The sequence below is a fragment of the Gossypium hirsutum genome, chromosome A09 (assembly GCF_007990345.1).
Source record: "Gossypium hirsutum isolate 1008001.06 chromosome A09, Gossypium_hirsutum_v2.1, whole genome shotgun sequence".
Lineage (NCBI taxonomy): Eukaryota > Viridiplantae > Streptophyta > Magnoliopsida > Malvales > Malvaceae > Gossypium > Gossypium hirsutum.
The window spans coordinates 35208535-35231437 of NC_053432.1; the positions used below are offsets into that span (position 1 = coordinate 35208535).

General features: G+C 39.9%; 1 non-coding gene across 1 annotated transcript; it reads left to right on the forward strand.

The window, feature by feature from the left end:
- Positions 1–22282: 22282 nt before the first annotated feature.
- LOC121207249 (small nucleolar RNA R71) lies at positions 22283–22389 on the forward strand. The gene has a single exon (XR_005902341.1). It is a non-coding gene; the product is annotated as a small nucleolar RNA R71 (small nucleolar RNA).
- Positions 22390–22903: the final 514 nt, after the last annotated feature.

A 22903-nucleotide genomic window follows, 5' to 3' on the forward strand; every position in this document is an offset into this window, starting at 1 on the left:
TGTGACAGCCCAAAGTTGACCCCTATAGTCGGAATGGTTCGGACCGCTAACCGATCACCGAAATGTTGAATGTGATACTATTGTGTAGAATATGTAATATGAATGTGTGAAAATTTCAAGCTTCAATTTGGTTGATTTCATGTGAATTAGTCAATAGGACTTATGTGAGAAAATTCTAAAATGTGATAGGTCAATGTGTGAGACCTATAGTGCATGTGGACAAAGGGGGGACTTGCATGTCAAATTCCCCCCTAATGAGTAGTGGCCGGCCATGACAAGAAGGATGGCAAAACATGTCATGAAACATGTTTTGTTAGTGGAAGAATAAAATAAGGAGTATGGGTAATAAAGAAATGGAAAACAAAAGAAAAAAAAATGTGTGTTGGTGTTGTCCCCCCATTGCCGTGAGCTAAACAAGAGAAAGGGGGAATTTGTTCATCCTTTCTCATCTTCATGCTTGCCAAAAACTAGAAAGAAAAACAAAGAAAAATTTTCTCATCCTTGGTTCATCCTTGGCCAAAAATTTTAAGGAGGAAAGAAGAAGAAAGGTGAAGAGATTCGGCCATGCATGTAGCTAGGCTAAGGTATGTTTGATGATGTTCCATGAGAGGCATGCATGTTTTAGTTGTTAGCTTGAGTTCTACCTAACCCATGGTCTAAATCTTGCTATGTGATGGAAATGGCACTTGACCATGGATGAATCATTCTTGGTTGATGTTTGATGTTGTGGTGATGAGGCATGAGGATGAGTTAAGATTCGGCCTAGGTGGAGTTGTGTTAATGCCATTGCATGCAAAATATGAAGCTTGTTAATGATGCATGTGATGATGGCTTGATGATTCTTGAACCTCCTTTTAGCATTTTTGTTGTGTGAGCACATATGTGCATTGGTTGCTAAATGGAGAAGAATCGGCTAGCAAGATGTGTGCTAAGGCCGAATGTAACTTTGCATGTTAATGAGCAATGCATGTGTTAAATTGATGAAAAGGGGAGGATGCTTTACTAGTGTGTACATGTGTGTATTAAGTGTTGAAATCGACCCCAAAAATGGACATGCATATTCGGTCAAGGGCAAGAAATTAGCTAATATGTGGTGTTGATGCATGATTTTGCATGTATGAGACTTTAATGTCTAATGTATAAATATGGGCTAAGTGCCTTGTGTTCATCTTTTGATGCCTAAAATGATGAAATCAATTTATTTGTTTGATTAAGCTCAAGAGCAAAGGGGAAATAAAACCGATAAAGGGAAGGAAAAAGTGGTTGAATAGCTAGCGGAATCGTTCGACAACACCCGAGGTAAGTTCTTGAGTAAGAGAGCTTAAATTTCGATGTGATTAAATCATGCTCTATGTGTGGCTATTGAGCCGAATGTGCAAGGACAATATGTGCCTTGTGTTTGAGTTTCGTAAACAAAATGAAATATGAATGTGCTATGAATTATTGTTAGATGTGCATGATTAATTGAATGCTGTCCGGCTAAGTCCCGAAGGCTTGTGCTAAGTGAATATATCCGATAAGATCCGAAGGCCTTGTGCGAGATACTAAATCCGGGTTAAGTCCCGAAGGCATTCGTGCGAGTTATTAAATCCGGGTTAAGTCCCGAAGGCATTCGTGCGAGTTATTAAATCCGGGTTAAGTCCCGAAGGCATTCGTGCGAGTTGTTAAATCCGGGTTATGTCCCGAAGGCATTGTGTGAGTTACTAAAACCGGGCTATGTCCCGAAGGCATTTGAACGAGGAGCTATATCCGGTTAAATCCCGAAGGTACGTGATTTGGTAATGAATGAGCTTGCTGTAAAATTCCAGCGAATACTCGAAAAACATCCCAATATGGGGATATGTTACGTATGTGTTGAATTTAATCGAGCCCTTACAAATAAATGTTCGCTCAGTTGATAAACGAGCTACCGGCCTTCGGCCAAGTTAGTTTATTGTGTATGTACATAAGGGTTGTTAATGTTGTGAAGCAAGTTTGATATCGGTAAATTGCGTATTATGAAATATTCCGTTTAGCTAAATGTGTGCTATTCTTTGTGCATGCTGGAATTCCTTGCTCAAACTTACTAAGCATAAATTGCTTACTCGTTACATTGCTCCTCTGTTTTATAGATTTTTGGTTCTCCAGCTATCGGACTCGGGATCTTGAAGTCGAAGTCGCCCACACTATCAAAGCTCTTTTGGGTACTATTTTGGTTGAATTTTGTTATGGCATGTATAGGACTACCCATTGTTGTCTTTCGAGTACTTTATGAAATGTATAAGTGTACAGCCATGCGAAGATGGCTTGTAGAAGTGGAGTATGGCATTAGACCATTCGTATTTATGAATGTATAGATGGTTTCATGATGTAACTATGTTGGAATGGAAGTGTTGAGCAAATGATCAGCCACTAGAATGGCTAAGTATGATCATATGTGGGCTTATGTATGACAAGGCCCTAGTTGGTCCATGAAACCCCAAATTAGGTAAGGTTCACTTTGAAAACAGAAGCTGATAGCAGCAGTGGTGTGGATTGGAAAAATCACAAGAATCGTAGGAGTGGAATTAAATAGTGAATAAATTATGTAATCGAACCTTGATGAATCTACTTTCATATGGAAGTAACGAAACAATTATAGGAACAGTACAGAAAGAGATATTCGGTTCTTGTGGAACAGGCCAGAACAGTTTCTGGATTCACTGTTCCCCTTTGGAAATTCACTATAAATTGACCAGAGATAATTAGGGTCATACCATATATGTATGGATTCCTCTCTGAGTCTAGTTTCCATAGAAACAAACGGCATCAGTATTGAAGCTCTGTGCAGAGAGATATCCAGTCGTAATGGGAAAAGGTCAGTGTAGTCGACCCCTGTAACATGGGAGACTTTGACTAATAAACTGTACTAGTTGGCCCGACCAAAATTCTAGAAAAAAATCCATAGGTGGGGACATGAGTCTAGTTTCAGGGAAAAATCACAAAACTGATTTTGAGTTGTGAAACTCAAGATATGATTTTGAAGCGACTAGTACTCAGACTGGGCAGTGTCTGGAAAAATTTTTCAAAGTTTGTTAACATCTCGTGTCCGACTCCGGTGTCGGTCTCGGGTTCGGGTGTTACATTTTTTGGTATCAGAGCTACGGTTTAGTCGATTCTAGGACTACCGTAATGTTTTGGGTCTAGCTATACATGCCATTTTATGTGATTACTTGATAGTGTGGTGATTTCCGACAATTGTAAATGTGTTTATTTATAGTAATGGATCCCGATCGTGACCGAGAGTAGCTGATGATCTTGAGAGTGTAGCGCCTGCTCCCGCACAAGGGACAGTGCCGGCAAACTCTCAACCTAATGCTAGTAATCAGAATGATGAAGCTAGACAAGCATTCTATAGCGTGATGAATGATTGGTTTAACCAATACATTCGAACTAATATGGCTGTTCCACAACCTCCATTCCCGAACAAATACTACCCCGCACCTACAATACCGCCGGTAACGGACCAAATAAGGTCACATAAGCCCCAGTTGTCAGAATCCGAAAACATGGGCTACTGAATTTAAGGCTATGGATAGCGATGATGCCGAGCAAGCTGAATTTTGGCTGGACAACACTATCCGGGTACTCGATGAGCTATCTTGTACACCCGATGAATGCCTAAAGTGTGCTATCTCCTTGCTACGTGATTCTGCCTACTATTGGTGGAGTACTCTGACTTCTATTGTGCCCCGAGAGCAAGTAACTTGGGAGTTTTTCCAAACTGAGTTTCGGAAAAAGTATATCAGTCAGAGATTGTTGATCAAAAACGGAAGGAATTTCTTGAGCTTAAGCAAGGCTCCATGTCGGTTACTGATTACGAGCGAAAATTTGTTAGACTTAGCAAATACGCTCGGGAATGTGTTTCGTCCGAAGCTGTATGTGTAAACGCTTCGAGGATGGGCTGAATGAAGATATAAAAATGTTCGTTGGCGTTCTTGAAATACAAGAGTTCGTGGTACTTGTTGAACGAGCTTGTAAAGCCGAAGAGCTTAGAAAAGAAAGCAAAGAGTTGATGAGGGAACTGGAGAGTTTCGTAAAACATCCTCGGGGAGGTCTCTTCAACAGACATCGAAGAGATTTCGAGATGATGCGGGCCAGTTTAGAGGCACTTCGGGCCTTTTTGGACGAGATCGTGATCGACCCCCTGTGGGTACACGAGGCACTTCGGTCGCCAGTGTTGGGAATGAACGTCGAGATAGGACAAATGTCGATATTGCGGTAAATGGCATTCGGGGAGTTGTAGATTTCCTGACCGCTCCTGTTACAAATGCGGATCAGTGGACCACTTCATTAAAGATTGCCCGAGGTTGTCGGGACAGAATGCAAATCAGAGTGGGAGACCGGGTGCTACCACTGCTCGAGGTAGACCATCTGGAAATATGGGCAATGCTGGTGGTGGTCAGAGAGGATCTAGAGATGATATAACCAGATCCGAAGCCCGTGCGCCTGCTAGAGCTTATGCTATACGTGCCCGCGAGGATGCTTCTTCGCCTGATGTTATTACCGGTACATTCACCCTCTTTGATACTAATGTAATTGCTTTGATTGACCCCGGTTCTACTCATTCTTACATATGTGAAACCTTAGCATCCAGTAAGACTTTACCTATTGAGTCTACTGAGTTCGTAATTCGGGTGTCAAATCCCTTGGGTCGTTACGTGCTTGTCGACAAAGTGTGTAAGAAATGTCCCCTGGAAATTCGAGGTTCCTGTTTTCCAGCGGACTTGATGCTTTTGCCGTTTGATGAATTTGATGTTATCCTTGGGTTGGATTGGTTGACCGCGCATGATGCGACTGTGAATTGCAAGAGCAAGACTATTGATTTGAGGTGCGCAAATAATGAAGTAGTCCGAATTGAGTCTGCGGACTTGGAGGGGATGCCAGCTGTAATATCAGCAATGTTGGCACAGAAATATGTAAGAAAAGGGTGCGAAGCATACCTTGCATATGTGCTTGATGACAAAGAATTAGAAAAGAAACCCGAATCTGTGCCGGTGGTTTGTGAATACCCGGATGTTTTCCGGAAGAATTACCGGGTTTACCACCTGTTCGGGAGGTAGAGTTTGGTATTGAGCTTGTACCTGGGACTACGCCGATTTCGATAGCTCCGTATCGTATGGCACCAACTGAGTTAAAGGAGTTGAAAGCTCAGTTGCAAGAACTGACGGATAGAGGTTTCGCTCGACCAAGTTTCTCACCTTGGGTGCACCAGTATTGTTCGTGAAAAAGAAGGACGGAACCATGAGGTTGTGCATTGACTATCGTCAGCTGAATAAAGTGACGATAAAGAACAAATATCCGTTGCCGTGCATCGATGATTTGTTCGACCAACTGAAGGAGCCTCAGTGTTCTCAAAAATAGATTTGAGATCGGGCTATTATCAGTTGCGAATTCGAGATCCAGATATTCCCAAAACTGCCTTCAGAACGAGATATGGTCACTACGAATTCTTAGTGATGCCGTTTGGGCTCACTAATGCCCCTGCGGTATTTATGGATTTGATGAATCGGATCTTCAGACCGTATTTGGATCAGTTCGTAGTTGTGTTCATTGATGACATTTTGGTCTATTCAAGAGATGAGACCGAACATGCTGGGCATCTGAGGTTAGTGCTGCAAATTTTGCGGGATAAGCAGTTATATGCTAAGTTCAGTAAGTGTGAGTTCTGGTTAAGAGAGGTTAGCTTCTTGGGTCATGTGGTATCCGCGTCGGGTATTCGAGTTGACCCGAACAAAATTTCAGCCATACTTGACTGGAAACCTCCGAGAAATATTACTGAAGTTCGGAGCTTTTGGGGCTCGCCGGTTATTACCGACGATTTGTGAAAGGTTTCTCGATGATAGCCACACCAATGACGAAGCTACTTCAAAAGGATGTTAAGTTCGAGTGGACGGAGAAATGTCAGAAAAGTTTCAACCAACTGAAAACTCATTTGACTGAAGCTCCAATTTTGGTGCAACCCGAATCAGGTAAAGAGTTTGTCATTTATAGTGACGCATCCCTACTTGGGTTGGGTTGCGTATTGATGCAAGAAGGTCGAGTCGTGGCCTATGCGTCGAGACAATTGAAGCCACACGAGAGGAATTATCCGACCCATGATCTCGAACTAGCTGCCATCGTGTTTGCTTTAAAAATATGGCGACATTATCTGTTTGGTGAGAAGTGCCATGTATTTTCGGATCACAAAAGTCTCAAATATTTGATGACTCAACGAGACTTGAATCTGCGACAAAGACGTTGGCTTGAGTTGTTGAAAGATTACGAGCTTGTCATTGATTACCACCCGGGAAAGGCTAACGTGGTTGCGGACGCCTTAAGCCGGAAGTCATTGTTTGCTTTATGAGCGATGAACGTGCATTTGTCTGTTCTACCAGACAGTGTGTTAGTAGCTGAATTAAAAGCTAAACCATTATTGACTCACCAAATTCGTGAAGCTCAGAAAGTCGATGATGAATTGGTTGCAAAACGGGCTAAGTGTTTTCCGAACGAGGAATCGGAGTTTCAAATTGATGATGATGATTGTTTGAGGATCAGAAATCGTTTGTGTGTTCCAAGGAATTCGGAACTCATTTCGATGATTCTGAACGAAGCCCATTGTAGCCGAATGTCAATTCACCCGGGAGTACGAAAATGTACAACGATTTGAAACGTCAATTTTGGTGGCATGGTATGAAACGGGACATCTCCGACTTTGTTTCGAGATGTTTAATATGTCAACAAGTGAAAGCGGAACATCAAGTGCTTTCAGGATTACTCCAGCCGATCATGATACCCGAGTGGAAATGGGATCGAATCACAATGGACTTTGTGTCCGGACTGCCCTTGTCAGCAAGTAAGAGGGTTGCGATATGGGTTATTGTTGATAGACTGACTAAGTCGGCTCATTTCATCCCCGTACGTACGGATTTTTCATTGGATAAACTAGCTGAATTGTACGTTTATCAAATTGTGAGATTACACGGGGTACCTGTTTCTATCGTGTCGGATAGAGATCCGAGATTCACCTCACGATTTTGGAAGAAATTGCAAGAAGCTCTGGGTACTAAGCTGCATTTTAGCACTGCTTTTCACCCCCAAACCGATGGTCAATCTGAGCGGATAATTCAGATACTTGAGGATATGTTGAGATGTTGCATCCTCGAGTTCAGTAGTTCATGGGAACGGTATTTACCTTTGATTGAATTCGCTTACAACAATAGTTTTCAATCAAGTATTAAGATGGCACCTTATGAGGCTTTGTACGGTCGTAAATGCCGTACACCATTGTTTTGGACCGAGCTCGGTGAAAGCAAAATTTTCGGAGTTGATTTGATTAGAGATGCTGAACAGAAAGTAAAGGTAATCCGTGAAAGTCTGAAGGTATCCACGGATCGTCAGAAATCGTACGCAGATTTGAAACGAAAAGACATCGAGTATCAGGTGGGAGACAAAGTGTTCCTTAAGGTTTCACCTTGGAAAAAGATACTCAGGTTCGGCCGTAAGGGCAAGTTGAGCCCAAGATTCATTGGGCCGTACGAAATCTCCGAACGAGTTGGTCCGGTTGCGTATAGATTGATTTTGCCCCCGGAGCTTGAAAAGATTCATGACGTCTTTCATGTTTCGATGCTTCGACGCTATCGATCTGATCCATCGCACATAATTAGCCCATCGGAGGTTGAAATTAAAGTCGACATGAGCTATGAAGAAGAACCGATGCGTATCCTAGCTCGTGAAGTGAAGGAGTTGCGAAACAAAAGAGTTCCGCTAGTAAAGGTGTTATGGCTCAAACTCGGGATCGAGGAAGCTACTTGGGAGACCGAGAGCTCGATGAAAGAACGATACCCAAACCTATTTACCGGTAAGATTTTCGGGGACGAAAATTTCTTAAGTGGGGGAGAGTTGTGACAGCCCAAAGTTGACCCTATTCGGGAAATGGTTTTGGGACCTCTAAACCGAGTCACCGAAATGTTTGAATGTGATACTTATTGTTTAGAATATGTAATTATGAATGTGTGAAAATTTCAAGCTTCAATTTGGTTGATTTCATGTGAATTTAGTCAATAGGACTTATGTGAGAAAATTCTAAAATGTGATAGGTCAATGTGTGAGGACCTACTAGTGCATGTGGACAAAGGGGGGACTTGCATGTCAAATTCCCCCCTAATGAGTAGTGGCCGGCCATGACAAGGAAGGATGGGCAAAACATGTCATGAAACATGTTTTGTTAGTGGAAGAATAAAATAAGGAGTATGGGTAATAAAGAAATGGAAAACAAAAGAAAAAAAAAATGTGTGTGTGGTGTTTGTCCCCCCATTGCCGTGAGCTAAACAAGAGAAAGGGGGAATTTTGTTCATCCTTTTCTCATCTTCATGCTTGCCAAAAACTAGAAAGAAAAACAAAGAAAAATTTTCTCATCCTTTGGTTCATCCTTGGCCAAAAATTTTAAGGAGGAAAGAAGAAGAAAGGTGAAGAGATTCGGCCATGCATGTAGCTAGGCTAAGGTATGTTTGATGATGTTCCATGAGAGGCATGCATGTTTTAGTTGTTAGCTTGAGTTCTACCTAACCCATGGTCTAAATCTTGCTATGTGATGGAAATGGCACTTGACCATGGATGAATCATTCTTGGTTGATGTTTGATGTTGTGGTGATGAGGCATGAGGATGAGTTAAGATTCGGCCTAGGTGGAGGTTGTGTTAATGCCATTGCATGCAAAATATGAAGCTTGTTAATGATGCATGTGATGATGGCTTGATGATTCTTGAACCTCCTTTTTAGCATTTTTTGTTGTGTGAGCACATATGTGCATTGGTTGCTAAATGGAGAAGAATCGGCTAGCAAGATGTGTGCTAAGGCCGAATGTAACTTTGCATGTTAATGAGCAATGCATGTGTTAAATTGATGAAAAGGGGGAGGATGCTTTACTAGTGTGTACATGTGTGTATTAAGTGTTGAAATCGACCCCAAAAATGGACATGCATATTCGGTCAAGGGCAAGAAATTAGCTAATATGTGGTGTTGATGCATGATTTTGCATGTATGAGACTTTAATGTCTAATGTATAAATATGGGCTAAGTGCCTTGTGTTCATCTTTTGATGCCTAAAATGATGAAATCAATTTATTTGTTTGATTAAGCTCAAGAGCAAAGGGGAAATAAAACCGATAAAGGGAAGGAAAAAGTGGTTGAATAGCTAGCGGAATCGTTCGACAACACCCGAGTTAAGTTCTTGAGTAAGCGAGCTTAAATTTCGATGTGATTAAATCATGCTCTATGTGTGGCTATTGAGCCGAATGTGCAAGGACAATATGTGCCTTGTGTTTGAGTTTCGTAAACGAAAATGAAATATGAATGTGCTATGAATTATTGTTAGATGTGCATGATTAATTGAATGCTGTTCGGGCTAAGTCCCGAAGGCTTTGTGCTAAGTGAATATATCCGGATTAAGATCCGAAGGCCTTTGTGCGAGATACTAAATCCGGGTTAAGTCCCGAAGGCATTCGTGCGAGTTATTAAATCCGGGTTAAGTCCCGAAGGCATTCGTGCGAGTTATTAAATCCGGGTTAAGTCCCGAAGGCATTCGTGCGAGTTGTTAAATCCGGGTTATGTCCCGAAGGCATTGTGTGAGTTACTAAAACCGGGCTATGTCCCGAAGGCATTTGAACGAGGAGTTATATCCGGTTAAATCCCGAAGGTACGTGATTTGGTAATGAATGAGCTTGCTGTAAAATTCCAGCGAATACTCGAAAAACATCCCAATATGGGGATATGTTACGTATGTGTTGAATTTAATCGAGCCCTTACAAATAAATGTTCGCTCAGTTGATAAACGAGCTACCGGCCTTCGGCCAAGTTAGTTTATTGTGTATGTACATAAGGGTTGTTAATGTTGTGAAGCAAGTTTGATATCGGTAAATTGCGTATTATGAAATATTCCGTTTAGCTAAATGTGTGCTATTCTTTGTGCATGCTGGAATTCCTTGCTCAAACTTACTAAGCATAAATTGCTTACTCGTTACATTGCTCCTCTGTTTTATAGATTTTTGGTTCTCCAGCTATCGGACTCGGGATCTTGAAGTCGAAGTCGCCCACACTATCAAAGGCTCTTTTGGGTACTATTTTGGTTGAATTTTGTTATGGCATGTATAGGACTACCCATTGTTGTCTTTCGAGTACTTTATGAAATGTATAAGTGTACAGCCATGCGAAGATGGCTTGTAGAAGTGGAGTATGGCATTAGACCATTCGTATTTATGAATGTATAGATGGTTTCATGATGTAACTATGTTGGAATGGAAGTGTTGAGCAAATGATCAGCCACTAGAATGGCCAAGTATGATCATATGTGGGCTTATGTATGACAAGGCCCTAGTTGGTCCATGAAACCCCAAATTAGGTAAGGTTCACTTTGAAAACAGAAGCTGATAGCAGCAGTGGTGTGGATTGGAAAAATCACAAGAATTCGTAGGAGTGGAATTAAATAGTGAATAAATTATGTAATCGAACCTTGATGAATCTACTTTCATATGGAAGTAACGAAACAATTATAGGAACAGTACAGAAAGAGATATTCGGGTTCTTGTGGAACAGGGCCAGAACAGTTTCTGGATTCACTGTTCCGCCTTTGGAAATTCACTATAAATTGACCAGAGATAATTAGGGGTCATACCATATATGTATGGATTCCTCTCTGAGTCTACTTTCCATAGAAACAAACGGCATCAGTATTGAAGCTCTGTGCAGAGAGATATCCCAGTCGTAATGGGAAAAGGTCAGTGTAGTCGACCCCTGTAACATGGGAGACTTTGACTAATAAACTGTACTAGTTGGCCCGACCAAAAATTCTAGAAAAAAATCCATAGTTGGGGACATGAGTCTAGTTTCAGGAAAAAATCACAAAACTGATTTTTGAGTTGTGAAACTCAAGATATGATTTTTGAAGCGACCAGTACTCAGACTGGGCAGTGTCTGGAAAAATTTTTCAAAGTTTGTTAACATCTCGTGTCCGACTCCGGTGTCGGTCTCGGGTTCGGGGTGTTACACGTAGCCTTAAATTCAGTAGCCCCATGTTTTCGGATTCTGTCAACTGGGGGCTTATTTGACCTTATTTGGTCAGTTACCGGAGGTATTGTAGGTGCGGGGGTGGTATTAGTCGGGAATGGAGGTTGTGGAACAGCCGTATTAGTTCGAATGTATTGGTTGAACCAATCATTCATCACGCTATAGAAAGCTTGTCTAGCTTCCTCATTCGGGTTACTAGCATTAGGTTGAGAGTCCGCCGGCGCTGTCCCTTGTGCGGGAGCAAGCGCTACACTCTCAAGATCATCAGCTACCTCTCGGTCGGGATCAGGATCCATTACTATAAATAAACACATTTACAATTGTCAGAAATCACCACACTATCAAGTAATCACATAAAATGGCATGTATAGCTAGACCCAACGCATTACGGTAGTCTTAGAATCGACTAAACCGTAGCTCTGATACCAATCAAATGTAACACCCCGAACCCGAGACCGTCACCGGAGTCGAACACGAGGTGTTAACAGACTTTTAAAAATTTTCCAGACACTGCCAATCTGCGTAATAGTCGCTTTAAAAATCATATCTTGAGTTTCACAACTCGAAAATCAGTTTCGTGATTTTTCCCTGAAACTAGACTCATATTCCCATCTACATATTTTTTTCTAGAATTTTTGGTCGGGCCAATTAGTACAGTTTATTAGTCAAAGTCTCCCATGTTACAGGGATCGACTACCCTGACCTTTGCGCATTACGACTTGGATATCTCCTTGTACAGGGCTCCAATACTGATACCGTTTGTTTCTATAGAAACTAGACTCAGAGAGGAATCTATAAATATATGGTATGACTCCTAATTATCTCTGGTTAATTTATAATGAATTTCCAAATTCGGAACAGGAAATCCAGAAACCGTTCTGGCCCTGTCTCACGAGAACCTGAATATCTCTTAACATACTGTCCGTATGATGGTTTCGTTACTTTCCTGTGAAAGTAGATTCATCAAGGTTTGTTTACATAATTTATTCACTATTTAATTCCCTTCCTACTATTTTTAGTGATTTTCCAAATCTACATCACTGCTGCTGTCAGCATCTGCCTTGAAGGTAGACTTTACCTATTTCATGGTTTCCATGATTCAACTAGCCCTTTTTGCATAAATAGCACAATTTATGAAAGTGATTAACCATCCCCATGGCCAATCCTTGTCAAGCATATCCACACCAAATGATTATAACAATATACTCAAATACATATAAGCCATTTTCGCATGGCTATCCAAAATTTATACAAGTCCAAAGGGTCCACGACCCACAACAAACGGGTAGTCCTATACATGCCATTTCGAAGTTCAACCAAAATTGTACCAAAAGGGGGCTTTGATAGTGTGGGCGACTTTGACCTCAAGATCCCGAGTCCGATAGCTGGAGAACCAAATCTATAAAACAGAGGAGCAATGAAACGGAGTAAGCAATTTATGCTTAGTAAGTTTTGAGCAAGGAATTCCAGCACAACAAAAGTATAGCATTCATATAGCTAAACGGATAATTTCATATGCACAAATTTACGATATCGTACTTGCTTCACATTATCAACCCTTATGTACATACACAAAAGATCAACTTGGCCAAAGGCCGGTAGCTCGTTTATCAACTGAGCGAATACTTATTTGTAAGGGCTCAACTACATTCAAGCACATACGAAACATACCTCAATGTCGGGATGTTTCGAGGGTATTAACTGGAATTTTACAGCAAGTTCATTCATTCCCAAATCACGTACCTTCGGAATTTAACCGGATATAGCTCCTCATTCAAATGCCTTCGGGACTTAGCCCGGTTATAGTAATTCGCACAAATGCCTTCGGGACTTAACCCGGATTTAGTAACTCACACAAATGCCTTCGGGCTTAGCCCGGAATTAGTATCTCGCACAAATGCCTTCGGATCTTAGTCCGGATATGGTCACTTAGCACAAAGCCTTCGGGACTTAGCCCGGACAACATTCAAATAACCATGCACATTTAACAATAAATCATGGCCCATTCGTATTTCATTTTCGTTAGCAAAACTCAAACACAAAACATTTATCATTCTTGCAAATTCGGCTCAATAGCCACACACAAAGAGCATGATTTTGTTTGCTTAAAACATGATCTAATCAAATCTTAATTTAAGCTCTCTTACTCAAGAACTTACCTCGGGTGTTGTCGAACGATTCCGATAGCTATTCGACCACTTTTTCCTTCCCTTTATCGGATTTAGTTCCCCTTTGCTCTTGGGCTTAATTAAACAAATAAATTGATTTAATCATTTGAGCATCGAAAAGAGGAACACAAGGCACTTAGCCCATATTTATACATTAGACATTAAAGTCACATATGTACGGAATCATGAATCGAACTCAACATTTTAGCAAAATTTTCCCCCTTGGCCGAATATGCATGTCTATTTTTGGGCCGATTTCAACACTTAATACATTCTACAAGTATGGTCACTTGTATTGACTAAACACCCTTTTGTTTCAAGTTCAAAACTTAGCTAATACACACATATACACACTAGTAAAGCATCCTCTCCCTTTCCATCAATTTAACACATGCATTGCTCATTAACATGCAAAAGTTATATTCGGCCTTAGCACACAACTTGCTAGCCGATTCTTCTCCATTTAGCAACCAATGCACATATGTGCTCACTCAAAAATGCTAAAAAGGAGGTTCAAGAATCATCAAGCCACCATCACATGCATCATTAACAAGCTTCATATTTAGCATGCAATGGCATTAACACAAACTCCACCTAGGCCTAATCTTAACTCATCTTCATGCCTCATCACCACAACATCAAACATCAACCAAGAATGATGCATCCATGGCCGAGTGTCATTTCCATCACATAGCAAGATTTAGACCATGGGCTAGGTAGAACTCAAGCTAACAACTAAAATATGCATGAATCTCAAAGAATAATATCAAACATACCTCAATCTAGTTACATGCATGGCCAAAACTTCCTCCTAATCCTCTTCCAAACCAAACATGAAGCAAGAACTCCTTCCTCCTTCCTTAGAATTTTCGGTCAAAAGAGGATGAAAAAGGATGAACAAGTTTTTCTTTTCCTTTCTTTAGCTCACGGCAATGGGGGGGGAAACAACTACACACATTTTTTTTTTGTATTCATCATACTCCTTTTTATTATTTTATGCCCATGCCCCTTATTTTATTTTTTTCCTACATACCTCACTAGGCCAACATGTTCCCAACATGTTTCCACCCATAGCATGGCCAACCACTAGCTCAAATTTTGGGTAATTTGACATGCAAACCCATCATTTTCACAACATGCATTAATAGACCATTTTAAATTAGCCTATCATATTTTCACCATGTCTCATATCAATCCCTATTTAATAATTTCTCATGCAATTGGCAAAATTGGAGAATGAAACTTCCACATACTCATGTACACACATAATAAGCATAGAATATGGAAATCAATTATTTTATGACTCGGTTTTGTGGTCCCGAAACCACTTCCCGACTAGGGTCAATTTTGGGCTGTCACAATTCAAATTTTTAACAAAATATATCCTAATCATAATTAAAAGAAAATTTTTATTCTGAGTGGAAATTTTGGTTCCCCAACTTAAAATGAACAATGTCCTCATTGTTTAAAGTGAATAAATACTATACACTAGGTAGGATTCCAAAAAAGAGGAGGTGAGTCAATTTGACTGCTTAAAAGCTCTCTCTGAATCCAATCCTAGACATGTATATATCTATTGCCAGACACTATATTTTGTGATCTGTTCATATTTACTCATAATTTCCATCTCTTGTTTTATTATGCAAAAAAAAAATTCCTAATTAAACTTAATCCTAGAAATAATCTACAAACAAAAATAAAGTCAAGATCCCTCACTTTTATTTATTTGTAGATCCTTCCGGATTGGACTCATCTTTTGCTCCATCATTATTGCCTTTTCATGAATCGCTTCGCTCCTTCTTTAATAATGGACTCCATGGTTCAAATATGAAATCTAGGAACTCAGGCACAAAAATAAACGGGTCATTGTATATTTTCTTAAAAGCACTTCTCATCGAGTCATCCCTTATTTTTTAGTATCTCTAGTAGGCTTGTTGCTGTCATTGCATATGTTCCATTAAGTCCATCAATTTTGATAGCTCATCTCGAAGGTCTGAACTAGGCGGTTGAGCTCTAAATATTGAAGTTTCAGTATCAGGTTCAACTTTTGGTTCCACTGATTCTACCTTATCAGGGACTTCAAATGATTGCATCATGGGATCGTCTTCTTCATCAGGGTCCTCAGGTTCCTCACTTCCTTTAACTCGTTGCTGTAGAACTGAGTCTCCAGCTACTCGGTAGAGTTCCCAATCTATGATTGTGCCTTGGCTATACCTTGTCTTCCTTACATTTGCAAGAATTTCAGCTTTCAAGCATAGAATTGTTATTGTAAACGGGAAGTGAGCAGGGCCAGAACGTTTAATGACACAATTTCGTATTTCCCTCAAGATGATCTTTCCCACATCAATGGTCTTACCAGTTAGGATCGAGTACAATAAGACCATTCGATCTAATTAGATTGTAATCCCATGTGAGCTAGGCATAAAGCTGAATCGGATGAAGTAAAACCATACCTTCGCGAGTGGCATCAAATATTCTCTTCGACAAGTATGGATTCCTTGTTTTGACACAGTCCATGTAGAACCCTGGACTGTCAGTTCCTCGAGAATTTCTTGCAAATTCTCAAGCTTGATATTGCTCATTAATGTGGAATATTCATCATTTTCGAAATCAGGTAATTCAAAGAACTCATTAATAGCATTTGAATTGATTGGTACCTTAATTCCGCAAACTGGAACTTCTGTCATCTAGCTTGAAGTTAAATTCGCATAGAACTCACGAACTAGCTCCTCATCCACACTAGGTCTCTTTTCACAAAACAGTTCCCAATTGAGGGTTTCAGCAACTTGACGAATACGTGCCATAAAGTCTCTGTAGTTGCTTTCCTTTAATGTAAAGCCTTTCTCTAGATGCATCTGTTGATTTTTAAAGATACTTTCGTATCGCACTTTGGCTTCTTCACAGTGGAACTTGTTTTGTGTTTCATCAATTTGAGCGGAAGCACGAGTTCTCTTGCGAGGCATGTTTAACATGATCATAAGATGGAAAATTTATTTTCTCAAAAATTTAATAAAAATTATTAATAATTCAATGAATTGAAAAATTAAATAATTGAAAAAAATTAAAAATTAAGTGAAAATTAGGTCTTACTGCCTTTTTTTTGTAAAAATATAAGAACTCTTAAAAATAATAATTATGAAGAAAAAGATGACAATTTAAAAGAAGGGTTGGAAGGCTTGGCTAAAGGGCTTGGTGTGCAAGGTGGCTAGGTGCTTGGACGGATGGTGCGTGTGGGAGCAGCAATGTAGTAAGGAGCCTTCGGCAGCAGGCCTGGTGTGGGCACTAAGGCGTTGGGTGCTTGTGCGTTATGGCCTGGAGCAATTGGCATACGCAGATGGAAGTCTGGTGTAGGACTCAGCCTGGACAGCTGCTGGCTAGGAGCAGCAGGTGCGCGTGGATAAACGCTTGGCGCGAGCTGAGGCTGGAGCAATAGGCACGCGATGAAGCTGGACGTGCTGCGGTCTGTTGGGCGTGTGCTGGTCAGTCAGCTGGGCTAGGCTTGCAGCACTTAGAGGTTTGGTGTTTTGGGGTTTTGGAGATGAATGAATGAAGGGAGAAAGGTTGATGGTATTTATAGATGGAAAAATAAGATTTGTAGTAGAATTCTTAGAAAATTAAAAAAAAATCCTAAGTTTTAATTCTACTCAAAGTTTAACAACAATTAATAATTAAATATATGTATATGAAATTATCAATTGCCATTAATTTATTAAGATAACCATAAAATATAATTAAAATACAATTAATCCTAATTCTAAGCTAAGTTGATAAAAATTAATATATAAACTATAATTAATATAATTATATATTAAGGTTTATCAAATTAATACATAATATTAAAAATATTTATTCTAGATTCTTTTTGAAAATATTTATAAGGAGAAGCACCTAGATTTTATTATCTACAAAAAGAGAAATCAAATTTTAGAAATAATTCAATTAAGTCCCTAGACTTAATGAAAATTTAAAATTGAGTCGCAAATTAAAACGTGGATCAAAATTGACCTTTTTATTTGAAAAACTAAAAATTTATTTTTTCCATTTAGGGAATAATTTCTTAGGAAATTATGTCAAAATAAATTCCCAGGAAAGATTGGAGGGGTCACAAGCGGTCCCACTTAAGTTCCAATCTCTTAGATAGAATTTATTTAAACAAACTATACCCAAAAATATACCCTAAATCATTTATTCAAAAATAAAAATAAGAAATTAAGTATCTAATAAAATGAACGAGATTTTATCCCATTCAATTTTATCTCCCCAATAATGTTTCAGGCGCTAAGCATTAACTCGGAAATTACCTTCCTTACCTTGGTGTTCAACAACTCCATATGGATAGACTTAATGAATCATAAATGGACCGGACCAACGTGATTTTAACTTACCTGGAAAGAACCTTAATCTGGAATTGAACAACAAGACTTGCTGACCTACTTCAAATTGTCGAACTCGAATGTGTTCGTCATGCCATTTCTTGAGTCTTTCTTTAAATAATTTGGCATTTTCATATGAGAACATTCGAAACTCTTTTAACTCATTAAATTGGAACATCTATTTCTCTTTCATGAGCTTAGGATCCAAATTAAGCTGTTGAAGAGCCCAGTAAGCTTTGTGCTCTAACTCCAAGGGTAGATGACATGCTTTCCCAAAGACCAACCTGTAAGGTGACATCCCTAAAGGTGTCTTGTATGTTGTTCTATAATCCCACAAAACATCATCTAGCCTTTGGACCAATCTCGTAGGTTCGGGCAAACTACCTTCTCAAGTATGCCTTTGATCTTCTTATTTGGCAGTTCAGCTTGCCCATTCGTCTGCGGATGGTAAACTATTGCAACCTTGTGTTTTACTCTGTGCTTGTCTAATAACCATTTTAACCACTTGTTCACAAAGTGGGACCCTTCATCACTAATGATAGCTCTTGGGTTCCAAACCTTGTGAACATGTGTTTCTATAAGAACTTCATTACAAACTTCGCATCATTTGTCGAATAAGCTTCAACCTCGACCCACTTGGACACATAGTCTACTGCTACCAATATATACTTGTGACTAAAAGACAGAGCGAAAGGACCAAGAAAGTCAATACCCCATACATCGAACAATTCTACCTCAATGATATTTGTTCGAGGCATCTCATTTCTGTTGGTGACATTTTTGACCCTTTGACATCAGTCACAGATCTTTACGTACGATTATGCATCCTTGAATAGTGTTGGCCAAAAGAATCCAGCTTGCAATACTTTGGCCGCCGTACGAGTACCTCCGAAGTGTCCCCTACTCGGAGCTGAGTGACAATGGTTAAAATCTTTTGTACTTCATCTTCTGCCATGCATCTCCTAATCATCTGATATGCACACTTTTTAAACAAATATGGCTCTTCCTAGAAATAGTACTTCACATCATGAAGAAACTTTCTCCTTTGTTGATACGTCTTATCAATTGGCATCAAACCGCAAGCTAAATAGTTAGCAATATCAGCAAACCAAGGGGTATTATAGACATGACTTACCTTCAGTATGTGTTCATCTAGAAATGTTTCCTGAATTGGTATAATAGGAGAATTCCCTTCTTGCTGCTCCAATCTAGACAAGTGATCTACTACTTGGTTTTCTACTCCCTTTCAATCTTGAATTTCTAGATCGAACTCTTGAAGTAGAAGCACCCATCGGATCAGTCTCGGCTTAGCATATTTCTTGGCAAGTAAGTACTTAATTGCTGAGTGGTCCATATAGACAGTCACTTTGGTACCTACAATATAAGATCGAAACTTGTCAAAAGTAAATACAATAGCAAGTAACACTTTTTCTGTTACCATATAGTTCAGTTGAGCTCCTGTAAGAGTTCGGCTTGCATAGTAGATGGGATGAAAAACTTTGTTCCTTCGCTGGCCCATAATAGCTCCTATCACGAAGTCGCTTGCATCACACATCAATTCAAATGGCAAATCACAGTTTGGTGTGATGATTATGGGTGCCGTAACTAATCAACTCCTTAAATTCTTGAAAGCTCTTCAGCATTCATCATCGAACTTGAACGTCGTGTCCTTCTCCAATAATTTGCATTTGAACGTCGTGTACTTCTCCAATAATTTGCATAAGGGTTTAGCAATTTTGGAGAAGTTCTTGATAAATCTTCAATAGAAACTGGCGTGGCCCAAAAAGCTCCTAACACCCTTTACAAATGCTGGCGATGGAAGCTTCTCAATAACGTCTACCTTTGCTTTATCTACCTCGATCCCATATCTCGTTATTCGATGCCCTAGAACAATTCCTTCTCGTACCATGAAATGGCACTTCTCCTAGTTAAGTACGAGGTTCGTTTCTTCGCATTGCCTTAGTACCTTAGCTAGATTGGTTAAACAATCATCGTAAGTATCTCCGAATACTGAAAAGTCATCCATAAAAACTTCCAAGTACTTCTCAACCATGTCAGTAAAAATAAACATCATACATCTTTGAAATGTAGCAGGTGCATTACATAAACCAAATGGCATGCGACTAAATGTGAATGTACCGTACGAACAGGTGAACGTCGTCTTGTGTTGATCTTCCGGTGCTATTATAATCTGATTATACCCTGATTATCCATCGAGAAAACAGTAATAGTCTCGCCACACGAGTCTATCCAGCATTTGGTCTAAGAACGGCAAAGGAAAATGATCTTTCCTAGTCGCCTTGTTCAGCTTCCGGTAATCAATGCAAATCCTCCATCCCATAACTGTTCTAGTTGGTATCAACTCGCTATTCTCATTCTCTACGACTGTGATACCTCCTTTTTTAGTACGCACTGTACCGGACTTACCTCCGAACTGTCTGAGATGGGATAAATAATACCCACATCTAACCACTTGATAATCTCCTTTTTCACCACGTCCTTCATGATGGGGTTCAGTCTTGGTTGTCCATCAATCGTCCCTTTTTCGCCATCTTCCAGGATAATCTTGTGCATGCATATAGATGGACTAATACCGCGAATATTGGCTATGGTCCGATAGCCTTTTTGAATTGTTTCAAGGCAAAGATAAGTTTCTCTTCTTACTCAATAGTCAATTCTGTTGAAACAATCACAGGCGGAGTAGAAGCGTTACCTAAATAAACATGTTTTAAATGTGAAGGTAATACCTTGAGTTCTAATTTAGGTGGTTCCTCAATTGATGCTTTTGGTCGGGCATACTCCTTTTTTCTAACTCCAAAGATTCAAAACGAGATTGCGGATTAAATCCCCTTTGATTAGCCTCCAACAAAGCTAAGTACTCATCCTCTTCTTCATCATTTGGAGGGTCTGATGTCAAAATTCTTTCCAGTGGATCCTCAACAGAGTTGAGTTCCTTTTCCACTATTAAATCCTCTAGGTCAGATACTGCAGAACAATCATCAATCGTGTCAGGAAATTGCATAGACTTAAAAACATTAAATGTTACCTGATCATCCTGAACACGTATCATAAGCTCGCCCTTCTGCACATCAATAAGGGTCCTTCTGGTTGCTAAGAACAGTTTTCCTAGGATAATTGGTATTTCTTTGTCTGCTTCAAAATCTAGAATCACAAAGTCAGTAGGAAAGATGAATTTATCTACACGTACCAATACATCCTCAATTTTTCTTTCTGGATGTGCTAAGGTTTTATCTGCTAGTTGAAGTGTAACCGTAGTAGGTCTAACTTCACCTATCCCCAACTTTCTAAATATTGACATAGGCATCAAGTTTATACTTGCACCCAAGTCACACAGTGCCTTACCATAATATGTTTCTCCAATGTTGCAAGGTATGGTAGAACATCTAGGATCCTTCAGCTTTGGGGGTAGTTTATATTGAAAATATGTGCTGCATTCCTACTTCAGAGCAACCATCTCAAATTCTCCAAGTCTTAGCTTTTTGGATAGGATATCTTTCATAAACTTGACGTAGTTCGGTATTTGTTCAAGTGCTTCTACCAACGGGATGTTGATATGAAGTTGTTTGAGTACACCAAGGAACTTCTTCAATTGAATTTACTGTTCTGCTTCTGAAGTCTTTGAGGGTAGGGTGGTGAAGGTTTCATTACTGGAACTGGTACTGGTTGATTTGTCTTTGGTGGCAACTCTGCATCTAACGCAGTTGTTAGTTGATCAGAATTAGATGGTTCTGAGGTTACCTTATCAGATTTTTCAGGTTGTGGTTCTGGTGAAAATGGAATTTCAACACTCGGTTGAACTTCCTCTAAGTCTTGAGTGTCAGCTGGCTCCTTTTCAGCTTCGATGGTGTTGGGCTCTACTGTCTTTCTACTCCTCAATGTTAATGCTTTGCAATGTTCCTTCCCCAGATTTCTTGGATTCTCTGTATCACTAGGTAAAGAACTTTGTGGTCAATTTCTGAGTTCAGTTGCAAACTAGCCCGTCAGGTTCTCCAAGTTCTTAAATGTAGCTGCTTGGCTTTGAATTAAGGCATCATTCTTTGCCATGTAAGCCTTCAGTAGATTCTCTAAGCTATTGGATGATTCAGCTTAAACTGGTTTCTGACCTTGTTGGGAAAAACTAGGTGGCTGGGTCGGTCTAAGTTAGGCGTAGTTGTTACTTGTTCCACCCCCTTGGTTACTCTAGGAAAAATTTGGGTGGTTTCACCACTATGGGTTATAGAAGTTGGATTGTATTCCTTGCCCTCCTCGATTTTAGTTCTGGTTACCCATGTAATATACGAATTTGGGGTTCGATGGACATTCTTCGAAGAAATGTCCTTCCTCATAATAAACACAGGCTATACTCTCAAAATGGTTAGGTGGTTGGGCTACAAAACTGTTAGACCCATTAGTGGTAAGATTCTTAAGCATTGAGGATATTGAAGATACTTGAGATGCGAGTGAAGTGAGAGTGTCCACTTCATGTATTCCAGCGACTCGTCTTCCTGATGCGGCTCGATTGGTTGGCCATTGATAATTGTTACTGGCGATCCTTTCGATGATTTCGTAAGCCTCATTGTAAGACTTAGAAAGAAGAGCACCATTAGCGGAGGTGTCCACCACCATCCTCGTGTGAGCGTTGAGACCATTATAAAATGTCTCAAGTTGGATGCAATGTGGGATTCCATGATGAGGGCATTTCTGTAATAATTCTTTGTATCGTTCCCATGCCTCATACAAGGACTCATCATCCATTTGTTGGAAGGCAGTGATCTCATTCCTCAACTTAGCGTTCTTGCTTGGCGAGAAATACTTCGTGAGGAATCTTTCGACTAACTCTTGTCATGTGGAAATTGAGTTTGGTGGCAATGAGTTCGACCAGGCTCAAGCTCTGTCCCTTAGTAAGTACGAGAATAGCTTCAATCGTAATACATTTTTGGGTACTCTGGCTAATTTGAAAGAGTCGCTTACCTCCATAAACAATCTTAAATGAAGATGAGGATCTTCGATAGGCATTCCACTGAATTGGCCCACTGTCTGAAGCATCTAGAACACGACTGGCTTTAGCTCGAATTGTTGTGCCTCAATTTCGGGTCTCCTAATACCCGGATTAAGATCATTAAACACTAGCACAACATATTGTCTTAAGGCTCTATCCCTATTATCAACAATAAGGATAGGATTTTGAGCAAAGTTTGCTCCATTTCCTTGATTCATATTCTCGAAATTCATTCCTTCAGTCCTTCTCTGGTTCGCTTGTCTTCTTTGCTGTTGAAAGGTTCGTTCTATCTCAAGGTCTATA